Genomic DNA, 8,092 nt, shown 5'->3' on the forward strand with positions numbered 1-8,092 from the left:
GAGCCCTTTTCTTAAAAAAATGAAGAAGAAGCTGCTAGCTCATGGGACATTGCTTCATTTTAGGTGAACTGCATCAAAAGGTCCCATGAATTGAATCATCCATGTTGGTGACTGGTGTCATCCCTTCTACGATGGCGTTGACTGCAGATATGGTTCCCATCACGAGGTATGTTCCTCTTTGGTCTGACTGTTTGCCAAAGATCCTGCATGTTGAGTCTGCTCTTGTGCTACTATTTTGGCACTGCCATGATAAAGCAGTAATGTTATTATTTTTCACCTTAATCTAGTGGCACTATTAATTTGAGGCAATGTTTTGGCAATGCTAGTGCCACTGATTTTTTATATATATCTAAAGAGGGGGTTTCCTCTGATTTCATTAAAGAAACCCAACCATAGAGAACCATTATCCGACAACATCTCAGTGTGAACGGGCAGTTATGCAACTACTACTAGAACGGACTGAGTACAAGCAGGAGACAAGTTCGCCACATAAGCTAGGCAGGTAGGGGGACGCAGCACCAGCTCGACCAAGTTTGGATTACAACCCAAATGCTACCACAGAAACATCAGGGGGAAGATAGGGACTGAAAGAGCCAGCTTCAGCATCCCAGTCTAAGCACCCCCGGCCTCCATCCTTGCGACGCATGGTACACCTCATTTGCCACCTACTCGACCCTAGTGCCACTAATAAAATGAAGTAATAATATAGTTAAAATAGAGCGGGTGCCCTCTCTATCATTTCATTTCTAATGTAGATAAAGAAAGTGCTTCTCTTTGTTAGTATATGTTTCATCAACTAGTCCCATTGTTAATGTTTAAGCGTTTCTGCAAACTGGGGTGCTTAATTTTAGTTGATTTGCACAAAAATAGAGATTGGAATGTCTCAAGGTCCCTCCTTGTACTACCGATGTACACTGAGGTTCATCACTAGTAGAAGGTGTATCAGGGAGAATTGGGTCGATTTCCAGCATGAGGCGTACCGTATGAGGCATTGCAGGGCCCATGTCGCCCTCGAAGCATGGCATACTATGATACTATCGCAATATTTTCTTCTATTTATTAGTGTATGTTTCATCAACTAGTGCCACTATAATGTAATCACGCTTTTTCGTTATCTGTGCAAACAGGGTTATTCAGGTGCATTTTGGTGGAACTGCACAAATGTACGGATGGAACCGGCATATATGAAGAGTGCGAGGTGTGCCAAGTAAAAATTACCGACACCAACCATGCTCCATGCACGCATTGCCATCCACCACCACCAGTGGAATGTGTGGCGCTCTCTGTGGACGGATCTTTCTCGGCAGAAAATCCTGTAACCAAATACTAGTAGCTTATATTGGCAGTTTTCTAGGGAGTACTCTTTTCTGAAAGAAGCACCAATCTATTTTTCTTTATTTGTACACAGTGTCACAACTTTGACCCAAAGGTCCAGAGCTATTTTAGGGTGATTGGCGTAGTACTCGGAGACTGATTGTAAGCATAATTTTCATTAGCTCTCACATTGATTGTAAGCATGAGCAGATGGAACATTAGGTTAGTGTGAAGCTTACCTTAAACCCTACCGCCCCCGTTGAAACGAGGCGAGCATCGAGGGAACCATGGAGAACAGTGGGGAAGCAACGTCGCGCCATCCGGCCTCCTCTTGCGGTGGGAAAACGAATACTCATGTGGCTCCGGCTGGCTCTGCACCACGGCACACCATACTTGATTGATTTGTTATCCTCCGGGTGCTCGACCTTCGACCTGTATGCCTACCACCTCCGCCCAACTTTCACCTTGGGCGAATCTGTCTGCTACATCACCCAGAGGAGATACTTGATGAGCTCGAATGACTGCGGCATGACTGCCGCCGAGGAGTACATCGTCGCCCTCATCGCCGTTGTCTTGCTCTTTCGCATACATTGCCACATGGCCGTCACCATCCTCGAAATCTCCTACTCATTGTCAAACCAAGTAAGGATCACCTCAACCTGGCTAACTTTGCCTGGCCGCAGATATGTCCATTTTGCATCATGGTTTTATATCAATATTTATTGCATTATGGGATATTATTACACAGTATGTCATAATACTTATGCCTATTCTCTCTTATTTTACAAAGTTTACATGAAGAATGCCGGCAGCTGGGATTCTGGGCTGGAAAAGGAGCAAATATTAGAGACCTATTCTGCACAGCTCCATAAGTCCTGAAACTTCACGAAAGTTATTTCCAGAATATATAAAAAATATTGGGCAAAAGAAGTTCCAGAGGGGCCCACACCCTGGCCACGAGGGTGGGGGGTGCGCCCTACCCCCTGGGCGCGCCCCCCTGCCTCGTGGGCCCCCTAGTGGCCCTCCGATGCCCATCTTCTACTATATCAAGTCTTTCATCGAGGAAAAAATCATAGGCAAGCTTTCGGGACGAAACTCCGCCGCCACGAAGCGGAACCTTGGCGGAACCAATCTAGGGCTCCGGCAGAGCTGTTCTGCTGGGAAAACTTCCCTCCTGGAGGGGGAAATCATCACCATCATCATCACCAACGATCCTCTCCTCGGGAGGGGGTCAATCTCCATCAACATCTTCACCAGCACCATCTCATCTCAAACCCTAGTTCATCTCTTGTATCCAATCTATGTATCCAAACCTCAGATTGGTACCTGTGGGTTGCTAGTAGTGTTGATTACTCCTTGTAGTTGATGCTAGTTGGTTTACTTGGTGGAAGATCATATGTTCAGATCCATTATGCATATTAATACCCCTCTGATTATGAACATGAATATGCTTTGTGAGTAGTTACGTTTGTTCCTGAGGACATGGGAGAAGTCTTGCTATTAGTAGTCATGTGAATTTGGTATTCGTTCGATATTTTGATGAGATGTATGTTGTCATCCCTCTAGTGGTGTCATGTGAACATCGACTACATGAAACTTCACCATTGTTTGGGCCTAGAGGGAGGCATTGGGAAGTAATAATTAGATGATGGGTTGCTAGAGTGACAGAAGCTTAAACCCTAGTTTATGTGTTGCTTCGTAAGGGGCTGATTTGGATCCATATGGTTCATGCTATGGTTAGTTTTACCTTAATACTTCTGTTGTAGTTGTGGATGCTTGCAATGGGGGTTAATCATAAGTGGGATTCTTGTCCAAGTAAGGACAGTACCCAAGCACCGGTCCACCCACATATCAAATTATCAAAGTACCGAATGCGAATCATATGAACTTGATGAAAACTAGCTTGACGATAATTCCCATGTGTCCTCGGGGGCACTTTCCTTCATATAAGAGTTTGTCCAGGCTTGTCCTTTGCTACAAAGAAGGATTGGGCCATCTTGCTGCACCTTATTTACTTTTATTACTTGCTACTCATTGCAAATTACCTTATCACAAAACTATCTGTTACCAATAATTTATGTTCTTGCAGAGAATACCTTACTGAAAATTGCTTGTCATTTCCTTCTGCTCCTCGTTGGGTTCGACACTCTTACTTATAGAAATGGCTACGATAGATCCCCCATACTTGTGGGTCATCAAGACTCTTTTCTGGCGCCGTTGCCGGGGAGTGAAGAGCCTTTGGTAGGTGGAGATTTACATAGTGTGCTGAAATTTACTGTCACTTGTTACTATGGAAGATAATCCTTTGAGGGGCTTGTTCAGGATATCTTCACCCCGGCCAGTAGAGCAAAGAGTTGCTCCTCAACCTACTGAACCTACTGAAAATGTTTACTTTGAAATTCCTTCGGGTATGATAGAGAAACTGCTAGCTAATCCTTTTGCAGGAGATGGAACATTGCATCCCGATTTACACTTAACCTATGTGGATGAAGTTAGTGAATTATTTAAGCTTGCAGGTATGCCCGATGATGTTATCAAGAAGAAGGTCTTCCCTTTATCTTTGAAGGGATATGCAGTGACATGGTATAGGCTATGTGATGATATGGGATCATGGGACTACAAGCAATTGAAATTGGAATTTCACCAGAAGTTTTATCCTATGCATCTTGTTCATTGTGATCGTAATTATATATATAATTTTTGGCCTCCCAAATGAGAAAGCATCGCTCAAGCTTGGGGGAGGCTTAAGTCAATGTTATATTCATGCCCCAATCATGATCTCTCAAGAGAAATGATTATTCAAAAAATTTATGCTCGGCTTACTCTCAGTAATCGCTCCATGCTCGATACTTCTTGTACCGGATCTTTTATGATGAAGACTATTGAATTAAAATGGGATTTATTGGAAAGAATTAAACGCAACTCTGAAGATTGGGACCTCGACGAAGGTAAGGAGTCAGGTATAACACCTAAGTTTGATCGTGTTAAATCCTTTATGGATACCGATGCATTTTGTGAATTTAGCACTAAATATGGACTTGACTCTGAGATAGTAGCTTCCTTTTTTGTATCATTTGCTAATCATGTTGATCTCCCTAAGGAGAAGTGTTTTAAATATAATCCTCCCATTGAAGTAAAAGTAGTTGCACCTATTAAATTTGAAGAAAAGATTATCACTTTTTGTTGTTCCTACTGCTTATGTTGAGAAACCACCTTTCCCTGTTAGAATAAAGGATCATGCTAAAGTTTCAACTGTAGTCAAAAAAATAAATATTAGGACACACAAACCCCCTGAGCAAGTTAAAGTCGAACCTAATATTGCTATGGTTAAAGATCACTTGGCCGATAATATTGATGGGCATGTTATTTACTTATGTGATGAGACTGCTAGAATTGCTAGACATGGTACTACAAATAAACATAGACCTGTTGTAGGCATGCCTGTTATTTCTGTCAAAATAGGAGATCATTGCTATCATGGCTTATGTGATATGGGTGCTGGTGCAAGTGTAATACCTCATTCCGTATACAAAGAAATTATGCATGATATTGCACCTGCTGAGATAAAAGATATAGATGTCACCATGAAGCTTGCCAATAGAGATACTATTTCACCAATTGGGATTGTTAGAGATGTTGAATTCTTGTGTGGGAAGTTTAAATATCCTGCTGATTTTCTTGTTCTTGGTTCCCCACAAGATAGATTTTGCCCCATTATATTTGCTAGACCCTTCTTGAATACTGTTAATGCTAAGATAGAGTGCAATAAGGATATTGTTTCTGTTGGTTTAGGGTATATGTCTCATGATTTTAATTTTGCTAAGTTTCGTAGATAACCCCGTGATGAGGAATTGCCTAATAAAGATGAAATTATTGGTCTCGCTTATATTGTTGTGCCTCCTACTGATCCTTTAGAACAATATTTGCTAGACCATGAAAATGATATGTTCATGAATGAAAGAAGGGAAATAGATGAAGTATTCTTTAAACAGGGATCTATTCTGAAACACAACTTGCCTGTTGAAATCCTAGGGGGTCCTCCTCCACCCAAGGGTGATCCCGTGTTTGAGCTTAAACCATTGCCTGATACTCTTAAATATGCTTATCTTGATGAAAAGAAGATATATCCTTTTATTATTAGTGCTAACCTTTCAGAGCATGAAGAAGAGAGATTATTGAAAACTCTGAAGAAGCACCGTGCTACTATTGGATATACTCTTGATGATCTTAAGGGCATTAGTCCCACTCTATGTCAACACAAAATAAATTTAGAAAAAGACGCCAAACCAGTTATTGATCACCAACGACGGCTAAATCCTAAGATGAAAGAAGGGGTAAGAAAGGAAATATTAAAGCTCCTTGAGGCAGGTATAATTTATCCTGTTGCTGATAGTCAGTGGGTAAGTCCTGTCCATTGTCTCCCTAAGAAGGGAGGTATTACTGTCATTCCTAATGATAAAGATGAATTGATTCCACAAAGAATTATTACAGGTTATAGGTTGGTAATTGATTTCTGCAAATTGAATAAAGCTACTAAAAATATCATTACCCTTTGCCTTTCATTGATCAAGTGCTAGAAAGAATATCCAAACATACACATTTTTGCTTTCTAGATGGTTACTCTGGCTTCTCTCAAATACCTGTGTCAGCTGATGATCAAGCAAAGACCACTTTTACTTGCCCTTTCGGTACTTTTGCTTATAGACGTATGCCTTTTGGTTTATGTAAGGCACCTGCTACCTTTCAAAGATGCATGATGGCTATATTCTTTGACTTTTGTGAAAAGATTTGTGAGGTTTTCATGGACGATTTCTCCGTTTATGGATCCTCTTTTGATGATTTCTTGAGCAACCTTGATTGAGTTTTGCAGAGATGTGAAGAAACTAATCTTGTCTTGAACTAGGAGAAATGCCACTTTATGGTTAATGAAGGTACTATCTTGGGGCGTAAAATTTCTGAAAGAGGAATTGAAGTTGATAAAGCTAAAGTTGATGCTATTGAAAATATGTCGAGTCCCAAGGACATCAAAGGTATAAGAAGTTTCCTTGGTCATGCCGGTTTTTATAGGAGGTTCATCAAGGACTTCTCAAAAATTTCTCGGCCTCTGACTAACCTATTACAAAAAGATATTCCTTTTGTCTTTGATGACGATCGTGTAGAAACATTTGAAATACTTAAGAAAGCTTTGATTTCTGCACCTATTGTTCAGCCACCTGATTGGAATTTACCTTTTGAAATTATGTGTGATGCTAGTGATTATGCTGTAGGTGTTGTTCAAGGTCAAAGAGTTGATAAGAAGTTGAATGTCATCCCATATGCTAGTAAAACTCTAGACAATGCCCAGAGAAATTATGCTACTACTGAAAAAGAATTTTTAGCAGTTGTTTTTGCTTTTGGTAAGTTCAGACCTTATGTTGTTGATTCTAAAGTAACTATTCACACTGATCATGCTGCTATTAAATACCTTATGGAAAAGAAAGATGCTAAACCTAGACTTATTAGATGGGTTCTCTTGCTACAAGAATTTGATTTGCATATTATTGGTAGAAAGGGAGGTGAGAACCCCGTTGCAGACAACTTGTCTAGGTTAGAAAATGTTCTTGATGACCCACTACCTATTGATGATAGCTTCCCTGATGAACAATTAAATGTCATAAATGCTTCTCATACTGCTCCATGGTATGCTGATTATGCTAATTACATTGTTGTTAAATCTATACCACCTAGTTTCACATACCAGCAAAAGAAGAATTTTTTCTATGATTTGAGACATTACTTTTGGGATGACCCACATCTTTATAAAGAAGGAGCAGATGGTATTACTAGGCGTTGTGTACCTGAGCATGAACAGGAACAGATCCTACACAAGTGTCACTCCGAGGCTTATGGAGGACACCATGCTGGAGACAGAACTGCACATAAGGTATTGCAATCCGGTTTTTATTGGCCTACTCTCTTCAAGGATGCCCGTAAGTTTGTCTTATCTTGTGATGAATGTCAAAGAATTGGTAATATTAGTAGACGTCAAGAAATGCCTATGAATTATTCACTCGTTATCGAACCATTTGATGTTTGGGGCTTTGATTATATGGGACCATTTCCTTCCTCTAATGGGTATACACATACTTTAGTTGCTATTGATTACGTTACTAAGTGGGTAGAAGCTATTCCAACTAGTAGTGCTAATCATAACACCTCTATTAAGATGCTTAAAGAATTTATTTTTCTAAGGTTTGGAGTCCCTAGATATTTATTGACTGATGGTGGTTCACATTTTATTCAAGGTGCCTTTCGTAAAATGCTTGCTAAGTATGATGTTAATCATAGAATTGCATGTCCTTATCACCCACAGTCTAGTGGTCATGTATAACTTAGCAACAAAGAGCTTAAATTAATTTTGCAAAAGATTGTTAATAGATCTAGAAAGAATTGGTCCAAGAAACTTGATGATGCATTATGGGCATATAGAACTGCATATAAAAATCCTATGGGTATGTCTCCGTATAAAATGGTTTATGGTAACGCATGTCACTTACCTCTTGAATTAGAACATAAGGCATATTGGGCTATCAAAGAGCTCAACTATGACTTCAAACTTTCCGGTGAAAAGAGGCTATTTGACATTAGCTCACTTGATGAATGGAGAACCCAGGCCTATGAAAATGCCAAGTTGTTTAAAGAAAAAGTTAAAAGATGGCATGATAAAAGGATACAAAAGCATGAGTTTAACGTAGGTGATTATGTACTGTTATACAACTCTCATTTAAGAATTTTTGCA

This window comes from Triticum urartu, chromosome 3A (assembly GCF_056163025.1).
Source record: "Triticum urartu cultivar PI428250 chromosome 3A, HENAU_Tu73, whole genome shotgun sequence".
Lineage (NCBI taxonomy): Eukaryota > Viridiplantae > Streptophyta > Magnoliopsida > Poales > Poaceae > Triticum > Triticum urartu.